Source organism: Anomaloglossus baeobatrachus, chromosome 10 (assembly GCF_048569485.1).
Source record: "Anomaloglossus baeobatrachus isolate aAnoBae1 chromosome 10, aAnoBae1.hap1, whole genome shotgun sequence".
Lineage (NCBI taxonomy): Eukaryota > Metazoa > Chordata > Amphibia > Anura > Aromobatidae > Anomaloglossus > Anomaloglossus baeobatrachus.
The window spans coordinates 4,480,214-4,493,174 of NC_134362.1; the positions used below are offsets into that span (position 1 = coordinate 4,480,214).

The 12,961-nt window shown below is 51.1% G+C and overlaps 1 protein-coding gene across 9 annotated transcripts in view; it reads left to right on the top strand.

The window, feature by feature from the left end:
* Nucleotides 1-12,961, top strand: part of SOX6 (SRY-box transcription factor 6) — an 853,991-nt gene that overhangs the window by 315,898 nt on the left and 525,132 nt on the right. Inside the window, exon 3 of one of the 9 annotated variants that reach the window (XM_075326975.1) lies at nucleotides 5,624-5,825. The exons of the other annotated variants lie outside the window; for them this stretch is intronic. The gene's annotated coding sequence lies outside the window, so the exon portion shown is untranslated. The remainder of the gene's footprint in view (nucleotides 1-5,623; nucleotides 5,826-12,961) is intronic. 9 annotated transcript variants of the gene reach the window in all.

The window sequence follows — 12,961 nt, forward strand, 5'->3', positions numbered from 1 at the left end:
TGTGTGTGCACCCTTTTTGTGTGGTGTGCGCCTTGTGTGTGTGTGTGCGCGCTCCCTGTGTGTGTGCCCTGTGTATTTGTGTGCACCCTGTGTTGCGTGCTCACGGTATTGGACGCTGTTCACACTGAAGACTCTGAGGCTATGTTCGCACGTTGCGTTTTTTTCCGCGTTTCTGCAGAGTTTTTAGCAGCAGCGTTTTTGCGCTAAAACGCATGCGTTTTTGTTTTCCAGCAAAGTCTATGGGAAAAGATGAAATCCTGTCTGCACTTTGCTTTTTTTTCTGCAGCGTTTAATTTGCATATTTGTGGTCAAAAACCATGCTGAAAAAGAAGCCGCATGTCAGTTGTTTTTGCCATTTCTGCAGCGTTTCTTTAACATTGGAGTCAATGAGAAATGGCAAAACGCAACCAAAAGCACAATTCCTGCGTTTTTCATGCTTTTTACCTGCTTTTCCACTGCGTTTTTGGCTCCAAAAACGCATGCTTTTCTGGACGAAAATTAATGGGTTCTAATGTTCCTTTACACACACACAATAACCGAAAATTTAAATGTTAAAAAATAATAAACTTCACCTATTTTTCTGATAAAATGTGCATAACCGCTATTTTTACATTAAAATTGAAAATTTCCCATATAGTTTTATTAAAAGTTAATTTTATACTTTTTTTCTCTTTTTTCATTCTTTTTGATTATTACAACTTTATTTCTCAGTGTCTTGATCTACAAAACGCATCTGCAGAAACGCAGGTGAAAACGCAGGTAAAAAGCGCTAAAAACGCAGTAAAAACGCATGCGTTTTTAGCGCTAAAAAATGGTCAAAAGCCATTTGGTCAAAAACCAAGGGAAGGAAAACGTGCAGAATAAACTGCAGGTACTCTGACGCAACGTGCGCACATAGCCTGATACTCCACACTATGGTTTCTCTGGTGCGGTTGCACAGGCAGGCTCAGGCGTCGATCAGCTGTGTGCTCATTATTGATCGGGGTAGCAGAAGTTAATGTCTGCTAGCCTGCTAGTAACATTTTAGATTACATATTGCAGGAGACCTACCACAGTAAAGGGGGCTTTACACGGTAGCGATATCGCTAGCAATTTCTAGCGATAGCGAGCGTGTAAGCACCCGCCCCCGTCGCGCATGCGATTGTTTGTGATCGCTGCCGTAGCGAACATTATCGCTACGCAGCGTCACACATACTTACCTGGTCGTCGTCGTCGCTGGGACTGCCGAGCAATCCCTCCTTCAAGGGGGAGGGACGTTCGGCATCACAGCGACGTCACCGCAACGTCACTAAGCGGCCGGCCAATCAAAGCGGAGGGGCGGAGATGAGCAGGACGTAACATCCCGCCCACCTCCTTCCTTCCTCATTGTGGCCGGCGGCAGGTAAGGAGACGTTCCGCGATGAACCACCTGGATAAACAACCCTTACCGATTTTTGACTTTGGGACGACCTCTCCATGGTGAACGATTTTCACCATTTTTGAGTTTGCCTAAGGTCGCTGGTAAGTATTACACGCTGTGATATCGTTAATGAGGCCAGATGTGCGTCACTAACAACTTGACCCCGGCGAGCAAACATTAACGATATCGTAGCGTGTAAAGCCCCCTTTACTCCCCACATTTTTAAAATGGATGAATCTGTCTTCCTATGCCGACTATAGCGTTTGCTTATCTGGTCCATGAACTGTTGTTCTCCAGTTGTTGGTGATTTATTTTGTGCTGCTTGGTGTGCTGTAGAAATCCTCTCGTCGTCTGGTTATTTCCTCCTTGCTCTTTATTTCCTCCTTATGGCCTGAAACACACTTCCGTTAAAAACACGCACGTGCCACGAGACACGTATTTACCATGCGTGTTGCGTGTGGTAAGTACGTGTCTCGGGTACGTGCGGTCCACGTGTTTTCTACGTGTGCTATCTACGATAGCACACGTAGAACCAGTAATTTGCATACTCACGTGGTCCGCGCTGCTGTCCATGGTGCTGATCTTCGGTCTCCAGCCCTGCCGACTCCCCGCTGCTGCCGGCCGCAGTGAAGTGAATATTAAATGAGCATAATGAGCGGCGGTCGGCAGCAAGTGGCAGCAGCGGCAGAGACAGGAGGGCAGGAGAAGGTGAGTAAATGTTTTTTTTTTCTTCACTGACACGTGTGTTTTCTCCGGCGCGTGTCACACGGGACCACATCCACACTACATCTGTGTGGTACGGGTGCGGGCCGTGTGACACCCGTGCTGCCGGAGAAAACGTGGACATGTCAGCGTGTAGAAAAACGCACACACGTACAAACGCACACGGACATACGTTCCATGTGGTTTTACGTGTGTGTGCCTGCTATGCCTGCTGTGTCTTCGTGCCGCCGGTACGTGCAAAAAATGGCAAACACGTACCGGCGGCACGGATGTGTGTCGGAGGTCTATCATGTATTGTCTTATATCTCTGTGTGAGCGTGCTGTGTGATCGAATTTTGGTTTCCCCATTTGTCCACATCTGTCAGTTCAACCACTCCTGTCCCGGCCCTCCCCTGGGGTTGAGAAGAGGGGGTATTAGATCAGGGCTTTCCAGGAACAGGGCAAGGAAGGTGGCCCAGACATCTTCACCAGCAGAGGTATCCCTGAGATCAGGGGCAGCTAGGGCCTTCTAGCCGAAGGAACAGTCTAGGAGCCCCTGTTCCTTGTTATACCCTCACATCCCATGACAGTTGCACGCTCCCTGGATATGTGTGCATGCCCAGGATGTGTTGCGTGTGCCCTGTGTTGTGTACGTGCCCCATGTTGCGTGTGCCCTGTGTTTTGCTCATTCCCGTGTTGTGCGCCCTGTGTGCAGACACCATGTTGTGTTAAAGAGAATATGTCAGCATGTTTTTGCTATGGCGTGCTGTAAGGGTGAAAAAACAAAATGCAATTATGCCTCTTTTATCAACTTGTGTGCTGTTCTTTACTTAAACTGAAGGCTTTATCACCAGATGATTCTTGCTAGGATTTGCTTGCTGGCGCTCACTGACACCGCCTACTCACTCCTCCCCCTGCTCACGTCCCCGTCCTCACACCTCACGCCTTTCTCATGCCCCCTCCTCTCTCTCCTCACAGCCCGCTCCTCTGATTGGCACCTGTTAATGCACAATCTTGATAGAGTGTGAAGTAGGTGGGGTTAGGCATGCTGTGGGGGCGGGGTCAGCTTTCTCAGCTCTGCTGCATGGCTAATACTAAATACTTTGTGTCAGAACGGCTGCACCCAGTAATCTAAGTGACACATTGCTGGATTCAGGATCTCTTTGCCTACATCATGCTGCTTTCAGGTGAGGTAGCAAACTCCTGCTGACAGATTCTCTTTAGAGGACCCAGCATTGTGTCCTTGTTGTGATTGCATATTCTGCCCCTCCCCTTATAATAACCCCCGGGGCTGAGTGCAGAACTGTACTTGGGGGATTTTCTAAATGTCGTGCAGAGACGTTGGGACCTGACAGAGGCAGATTGTCCATCGGTGGCTGAGTGCAGATCATGGAGTTCTAGCTCGCCCACTCTCAAAGTAAAGCCCAAAAAGCATGTCCGGTTTCCGTCAGCTCCAATGGTCGCGGGTGTTCATGCACTTACACACCGCACCCGCTGATTGTTTCCATCTGGCCTTCACTCATTAATATGTCTTTCGGGCTTATGGCTGGCAAAGGTTTCCTATGTAATATTGTAAGACACAATCAGACGACATTGCAGATATTGGAGGAATTCACCGAGAGAGACAGCTAAAGTCATTACTACTCTGCAAACGCGGACTAGAAGCTGTTCACATGTAGCTTTTATTTCTGCTTAATAATACAGGCTCTGCCTAAAAATGTATCAGAGATACGCACCTTTCAATGCATTTTTTATGCTTTTTGGTGCTTGGGCATTTTGATATCAGTAAGGAAAATCTTCAGTAGAAATCCCTGGGCCGCGCACACGATGCATAAATGCTGCATTTTCCGCGCACACGATGCATAAATGCTGCATTTTCCGCGCACACGATGCATAAATGCTGCATTTTCCGCGCACACGATGCATAAATGCTGCATTTTCCACGCACACGATGCATAAATTTATGCTGCATTTTCCGCGCACACGATGCATAAATGCTGCATTTTCCGGCCACACGATGCATAAATGCTGCATTTTCCGCGCACACGATGCATAAATGCTGCATTTTCCGCGCACACGATGCATAAATGCTGCATTTTCCGGGCACACGATGCATAAATGCTGCATTTTCCGCGCACACGATGCATAAATGCTGCATTTTCCGCGCACACGATGCATAAATGCTGCATTTTCCGCGCACACGATGCATAAATGCTGCATTTTCCGGGCACACGATGCATAAATGCTGCATTTTCCGGGCACACGATGCATAAATGCTGCATTTTCCGGGCATACGATGCATAAATGCTGCATTTTCCGCGCACACGATGCATAAATGCTGCATTTTCCGCGCACACGATGCATAAATGCTGCATTTTCCGCGCACACAATGCATAAATGCTGCATTTTCCGCGCACACGATGCATAAATGCTGCATTTTCCGTGCACACGATGCATAAATGCTGCATTTTCCGCGCACACAATGCATAAATGCTGCATTTTCCGCGCACACAATGCATAAATGCTGCATTTTCCGCGCACACGATGCATAAATGCTGCATTTTCCGCGCACACGATGCATAAATGCTGCATTTTTCTGCATGATTTGATATCAAGTGCACGATAATAATCTAGTCTGCGTTGCGTTCTGCTGGCGGTTTTGCCTGACTTCCCATTCATTTGTTTTAGTAGATTTGAAGTTGTTTTTAATTAATTTATTTATTTATTTTTTAAGTACAGAAAAACTTTCATCCTACTGTGTTTTTTTTCATGCCTTTTTTCAGGCTGGTAAAAACATGGGATTTAGATTATGCGGGAACTGACACAGCTCTCCCCTGTTCTGAAAGCCACACGTCGTCTCATCACGACCACGGCCCTTGTCAGAAGGGCATAAAACGTGGCCAATACAATAATAAGTGGAGCCGTCACAAAGACATTGCATTCTGGAGCATTCTCCAGAAGGGTTAATAAACCGTCAGACACAGTAAAAACGTGCGACATGAATCTTCCAAAAATAGAAATAAAAAGTCCCAAGAAAAGTCCAAAATGTTACATATAAAGTCCTCATCAAATGTCAGTCCACGAAGGAAAAACAGAAACTTCTACAGTGGAGATAAAACCCCGGCGTCCTGCGCTTATATGACCCCATTCACACGGTTTTGTGCGGTTATTTTCCCCCAGAATTGCCGCACATCTTATACAATAATATCTGGAGAGGTGAATGTTGCAGCTGAACCTGTATGGACTTCTTCAAGTCCAGATATAACGTGTTGATATGGAATATCAGACTGGTCTGTATAGAGGACTGATAATGGAGGGCAGAGCCCCTATAATGCGCCTGCTGAATCCGTACAATGTAAAGCAGCGGGGACGTTCCGGCACCCGCGATACAGCGGATTGTGGATGTAATCAGGGCTCACCTTTCCGTGGGATTTAATATACAGGGCGCTCTATGACCTTCTGCAAACCACAATGTGATACTTTGTATAATCAAAGAGGTAAAACCTTTATCTTCCTCGCTAGGTAATGTTGACTTAAGAAAGGCCAAACGCATTGAGATGAAGTCGCTGGGAAGCGTTGGGCATTGCTGACTACTAATGTGCGGCCCACGGCGGAGCTGGGATATTACCTGCTAATATTGCGTTTAGCATCTCATCAGCCGCACACAATCCTCTGCCTGCAGAAATCTCTATTCGTAAGGCCACGTGCAGACCTCCAGGATTTGGTGAGCTTTTACCTTAGTATTTGGAGACAACACCAGGAGGGGGGATAGATGCAGACGCGGTGCCGTGTGTCTATTAGGCTATGTGCACACGCTGCGTTTTTTCCCTGCGTTTTGGTTGCGTTTTAAACTGCACCGTGTCAATGACAAAATGCATGCGTTGTGCTTCCCAGCAAAGTCTATGATTAGTCAGAATTTCCATCCGCACGTTGCTTTTTGTCAGCAGCGTTTTGTTATGCAGCATGGCACTTCATTGTGCTTTGTGAACATTTTCCACCCATTGAAATTAATGAGTTGTGTCAAAACACAAATAAAATGTTTAGCTGTGAGTTTGCACTGCATTTTAGTTGCATTTTGCCTCTGGTCTTGTCTGTCTCTCTGTCTGTCGGTCTCTTTCTCTCTGTCTGTCGGTCTCTTTCTCTCTGTCGATGTCAGTCTCTCTCTCTCTCTGTCTGTCGGTCTCTCTCTCTGTCCGTCTGTCTCTCTCGCTGTATTTCGGTCTCTCTCGCTGTCTTTCGGTCTCTCTCTGTCTTTCGGTCTCTTTCTCTCTCTGTCGGTCTCTCTCTGTCGGTCTCTGTCTGTCGGTCTCTATCTGTCGGTCGGTCTTTATCTCTGTCGGTCTCTCGGTCTCTCTCTGTCTGTCGCTTTCTCTCTCTCTGTCGGTCTCTCTCTCTGTCGGTCTCTTTGTCTCTCTGTCTTTCAGTCTCTCTCTCTCTGTGTCGGTCTCTCTCTGTCGGTCTCTGTCTGTCGGTCTCTATCTCTGTCGGTCGGTCTCTATCTCTGTCGGTCGGTCTCTATCTCTGTCAGTCGGTCTCTCTCTGTCTCTCTCTGTCGGTCTCTCTCTTTCTCTCTGTCGGTTGGTCTCTCTCTGTCTGTCGATTTCGGTCTCTCTCTGTCAGTCTCTCTCTGTCGGTCTCTCTCTCTGTCTGTCAGTCTCTCTCTCTGTCTGTCGGTCTCTCTTTGTCGGTCGGTCTCTCTCTCTGTCGGTCTCTGTCGGTCAGTCTCTCTCTGTCTCTCTCTGTCGGTCTCTCTCTTTCTCTCTGTCTTGGTCTCTCTCTGTCTGTCGATTTCTTCTCTCTGTCGGTTGGTCTCTCTGTCGATTTCGGTCTCTCTCTGTCTGTCTCTCTTTCTGTCGGTCTCTCTCTCTCTGTCGATGTCGGTCTCTCTCTCTGTCCGTCAGTCTCTCTCGCTGTCTTTCGGTCTCTCTCTGTCTTTCGGTCTCTTTGTCTCTCTGTCGGTCTCTCTGTCGGTCTCTCTCTGTCGGTCTCTCTCTGTCGGTCTCTATCGGTCGGTCTCTATCTCTGTCGGTCTCTCTCTGTCTGTCGCTTTCTCTCTCTCTGTCGGTCTCTCTCTCTGTCTTTCAGTCTCTCTCTCTCTGTGTCGGTCTCTCTCTGTCGGTCTCTGTCTGTTGGTCTCTATCTCTGTCGGTCTCTCTCTGTCTCTCTCTGTCGGTCTCTCTCTGTCTCTCTCTGTCGGTCTCTCTCTTTCTCTCTGTCGGTTGGTCTCTCTCTGTCTGTCGATTTCTTCCCTCTGTCGGTTGGTCTCTCTCTGTCGATTTCGGTCTCTCTCTGTCGGTCTCTATCTGTCGGTCTCTCTCTCTGTCTGTCGGTCGGTCTCTCTCTCTGCCTGTCGGTCTCTCTTTGTCGGTCGGTCTCTCTCTCTGTCAGTCGGTCTCTCTCTGTCGATGTCGGTCTCTCTCTTTCAGTCTCTATCTCTCTCTGTCAGTCTCTATCTCTGTCAGTCCGTCTCTCTCTCGGTCTCTCTGTCGGTCCGTCTCTCTCTTTCTCTCTGTCGGTTGGTCTCTCTCTGTCTGTCGATGTCGGTCTCTCTCTCTGTCTCTCTCTGTCGGTCAGTCGCTCCCTCTCTACCCCTCTCTCATACTTATCGATCACCAGCGGGGCGCTGCACAGCTGTCACATTGCTCCCGCATCTTCTCCTGCTTCTGAAAGTGCCGCTCATTAGGCTCATCTCATATTTACTGCTTCCCCCGCCCAACGGCGCCTATGATTGGTTGCAGTCAGACACGCCCCCACGCTGAGTGACAGCTGTCTCCCTTCAACCAATCACAGCCGCCAGTGGGCAGGTCTATATTGTGCAGTAAAATAAATTAAAAAAACCCAATGTGCGGTCCCCCCCAGTTGATACCCAGTCAAGATAAAGCCTCACAGCTTCTGGCTAGTATTCTCAGACTGGGAAGGTCTAGCATTTTTAGGCTGCCCCCCAGTCTAAAAATATCAGCAAGCAGCCGCCCAGAACTGGTGCATCCATTAGATGCGACAGTCCTGGGACTCTACCCGGCTCATCCGGATTACCTTGGTGCGGTGGCAATTGGGGTAATAAGGAGTTAATGGCAGTCCATAGCTGCCACTAAGTCCTAGGTTAATCATGGCGGGCGTCTATGAGACACCCCAATGATTAATCTGTAAGTGAAAGTAAAAAAACATACACCCAAAAAATCCTTTATTTAGAATAAAGGACAAAAAAAAAAACATCTTTCACCACTTTATTAACCTCCAAACACCCTTCCAGGTTCGGTGTAATCCACTTGAGGTCCCACGACATTTCCAGCTTTGCTACATCGGAAGCTGACAGCAAGCGCCATAGAACAAGACTACCCACTGTGAACTCCACGCAGCAACTGAAGTGAGTCACGCTATCAGCGGTAACGTCACTCAGGTTACTCGCGGCCACAGCTGGTGTCCTCGCCCTGTAACAGCAAATCACCCGAGTGACTGAAGTGAGCCGCGTGATCTGCGGGACGTCACTCAGGTGATTTCCGGTCACAGCTGGAGTCCTTCACCCATGACCGCAAATCAGGCCGCGACACAGAGACAGAGCCGCTCGATGACAGTGAACTCGGGTGAAGCTCTGACGTCACAGCTGCGGGTCCCGCACTACTGCCTGTGTCGCAGCACTGACGTCAGAGGTTCACCCGAGTTCATTCTCATCGCATGGCGGGCAGTCATGCTATCTATTCTTTCTATCTATTTTTTCTATCTATCCCTCTATCTATCCATGTATTCTGCCTATCTATCAAATCCTATCATATTTTATTTCTCCTTTAAAAACACACTGTCCAAAATGCAGCCCAAATGCAGTGAAAGCGCATCGAAAATGCCTGCATTTTTACCGCGTTTTTTTTTGTCAAATGCAGTGTTTATATTTGTCAAGATTCTGCCAGAGGGTGCAGTTTTGTTGCCAAACCAGAACGCAGTGTGCGGACATAGCCTTATACTTCTTCTCTGATTGTAGCCAAAACTAGGAGGTAAAACCTCACCAAATATGTGTGCACGTGGCCTTATGGGGGCTGAGGTGCGGCTTGACTGGCTTCCAGACTGACGCACACACATTGATCGCTGGGTGTAGCGGCAGCAGAGCACTCACTTCATGTTTTCCAAATGATGTGCAAGGCCCGTGTCATCCGATCCTGACCGGGACTTTATTGCTTTGTGCTCCTTTTCGAACAATGAATGAACACATGTGGTTTTCGGTGCTGCTGCTGGTCATGTCTGAGTCGTCACGTCACTCATAGCCCACAATAATTGGTGTCTGGTGAACACATATCAGGCTGACGAGGATGTGTGTGGGGAGCCACCCTAGAGGGGAGCAGGAGCCACCCTGGGGGGGAGCAGGAGCCACCCTGGATGGGAGCAGGAGCCGCCCGAGAGCAGGAGCCGCCCTGGGATACAGCCGGAGCCGCCCTGGAGGGGGAGCAGGAGCCGCCCTGGAGGGGAAGCAGGTGCCGCCCTGGAGGGGAAGCAGGAGCCGCCCTGGAGGGGAAGCAGGAGCCACCCTGGGGGGAGCAGGAGCCATCCTGGTGGGAGCAGGAACCACCCTGGAGGGGAGCTTGAGCCGCCCGAGAACAGGAGCCGCCCTGGGATACAGCCGGAGCCGCCCTGGAGGGGGAGCAGGAGCCGCCCTGGAGGGGAAGCAGGAGCCGCCCTGGAGGGGGAGCAGGAGATGCCCTGGAGGGGAGCAGTAGCCGCCCTGGAGAGGGAGCAGGAGCCATCCTGGAGGGGAGCAGGAGCCGCCCTGGAGGGGGAGCAGGAACCACCCTGATGGGGAGCAGTAGCTGCCCTTGTGGGAGGTGCGGGAAGGAGCCGCCCTGGAGGGGGAGCAGGAGATGCCCTGGAGGGGAGCAGTAACCGCCCTGGAGGGGAGCAGTAGCCGCCCTGGAGGGGAGCAGGAGCCATCCTGGAGGGGAGCAGGAGCCATCCTGGAGGGGAGCAGGAACCACCCTGATGGGGAGCAGTAGCTGCCCTTGTGGGAGGTGCGGGAAGGAGCCGCCCTGGAGGGGAGCAGGAGATGCCCTGGAGGGGAGCAGGAGCCATCCTGGAGGGGAGCAGGAACCACCCTGGAGGGGAGCAGTAGCTGCCCTTGTGGGAGGTGCGGGAAGGAGCCGCCCTGGAGGGGAGCAGGAGATGCCCTGGAGGGGAGCAGGAGCCATCCTGGAGGGGAGCAGGAACCACCCTGGAGGGGAGCAGTAGCTGCCCTTGTGGGAGGTGCGGGAAGGAGCCGCCCTGGAGGGGAGCAGGAGATGCCCTACTGGGTAGACCGCACCAACTACCAGGGTCACTTAGCAGCAGTTTTAATCTTCTAGAAATATAAACAGTAATGTAGTACAGAGGTATACAGGATGTAGCCATGACAACTACGTCTTCCATTCTTTACACTGCAGGCTGCATCTAGAGACACCGGGTTTTTACAAAGGGACGGAGCGTCATCTTCTGTTTAATCTTTCACTCAGTTGTGAAATTGGCTTTTGATGATTTTTGTGTTTTTTTGCGCCACATTTTCACCGTTCTGGATGTTGTCATATTTGTATGGTTTTCGGGGATGTTTTTTGTTTTTTCATGTGGATTTGTTTTAGATCCTTTTCTGAAACAAGAAAAACTGATGTAAAAAGATTCACACGCACAAAAAAAACCCCATAAAAACATTGACCCAAAAGTGCTGCTCCGGTTGTTGGGGGGCTCGTCATGTTTCCCTTCGCCCCTCGGGTGCCGCTGTCCGGTCCAGTGTTTGCTGTCCGTCCAGATGTCCGGAGCGCAGCACAGGGGGACCCGCTATCTTGGTCTCCCATGCCAGCGATGACCTCACTGAGGACTGGAGGGAGGCGAGACCCCCAGCAATGGCTTCCGTCCTTTCATATTCTCCAGTGTCCGAGTCTTCCTGTCGCGCACAGAATTAGCTCTTTATAGTAAACAATGACACTTCTCTTGGCTTGTCTTTCATTTTGAGTTTCTTCTTAGCTACTTATTGTATCTAATTTCTCTTTAAAAAAACCCGAGCCCGTTATTCTGCCGCTGGCATCCTCTCCTATTCATCTGGCTGTGGTTAACCCTTTCACATTCCCTGGCAGACAAGTCTCCGGAAGCTGTGGCGATGCAGGGGTTAAATGGAAGTGTGGGAGAATTGCAGTCTATCTATGCAGAATAACGCTGGGGATCGGCCTCAATGCTGCTTTTGTTTACTGTTTTCCTAAAAGGGGCCTCACTATATTTCATCTGTCAAACTTGCTTTTCTTTATTTCGACAATGCTTGATTGTTTCCACCAAAGGGGGAGAAAAGCTGCAGGTTCCACGACAGGAGAATGCTGGATTATATTTTCCTGCCAAATTCCGATCTCTGTTTTCCTTCCCTTGAGCTCACAAAGGACTCATAACTTACTGTCAAGTGTGAGAGTAGCCACAATGCCCCAGTGTTGCTGGGACGTGGCCTCTCCGTGGCATCATGCTCTGACTGCTGGCTCTGTGAGTCTCGGAGGGGGGACACGGGCACGCAGGGTCCAGCTCTGCAGGGACACCACTCCAGGATATCCTCAGGTCTTTACCTCAGTACTCAGGGGTCCTGCACTGCTCTAACGACAGACTGGGGTTCTGCGGGGGGTTCTGCACTGCTCTAACGACAGACTGGGGTCCTGCGGGGGGTCCTGCACTGCTCTAACGACAGACTGGGGTTCTGCGGGGGGGTTCTGCACTGCTCTAACGACAGACTGGGGTCCTGCGGGGGGTCCTGCACTGCTCTAACGACAGACTGGGGTTCTGCGGGGGATCCTGCACTGCTCTAACGACAGACTGGGGTTCTGCGGGGGGCTCTGCACTGCTCTAACGACAGACTGGGGTTCTGCGGGGGGCTCTGCACTGCTCTGATGACAGACTGGGGTCCAGCGGGGGGGTTCTGCACTGCTCTAACGACAGACTGGGGTTCTGCGGGGGGCTCTGCACTGCTCTAACGACAGACTGGGGTCCTGCAGGGGGTCCTGCACTGCTCTAACGACAGACTGGAGTCCTGCGGGGGGTCCTGCACTGCTCTAACGACAGACTGGGGTTCTGCGGGGGGTCCTGCACTGCTCTAATGACAGACTGGGGTCCTGCGGGGGTCCTGCACTGCTGTAACGACAGACTGGAGTCCTGCGGGGGGTCCTGCACTGCTCTAACGACAGACTGGAGTCCTGCGGGGGGCTCTGCACTGCTCTAACGACAGACTGGGGTTCTGCGGGGGGCTCTGCACTGCTCTAACGACAGACTGGGGTTCTGCGGGGGGCTCTGCACTGCTCTAACGACAGACTGGGGTTCTGCGGGGGGCTCTGCACTGCTCTGATGACAGACTGGGGTCCTGCGGGGGGTTCTGCACTGCTCTAATGACAGACTGGGGTCCTGCGGGGGGCTCTGCACTGCTCTAACGACAGACTGGGGTTCTGCGGGGGGGTTCTGCACTGCTCTAACGACAGACTGGGGTCCTGCACTGCTCTAACGACAGACTGGGGTCCTGCACTGCTCTAATGACAGACTGGGGTTCTGCAGGGGGCTCTGCACTGCTCTAACGACAGACTGGGGTTCTGCGGGGGGCTCTGCACTGCTCTGATGACAGACTGGGGTCCTGCGGGGGGGGGGTTCTGCACTGCTCTAATGACAGACTGGGGTTCTGCGGGGGGCTCTGCACTGCTCTAATGACAGACTGGGGTTCTGCAGGGGGCTTTGCACTGCTCTAACGACAGACTGGGGTTCTGCGGGGGGCTCTGCACTGCTCTGATGACAGACTGGGGTCCTGCGGGGGGGGGTTCTGCACTGCTCTAATGACAGACTGGGGTTCTGCGGGGGGCTCTGCACTGCTCTAATGACAGACTGGGGTCCTGC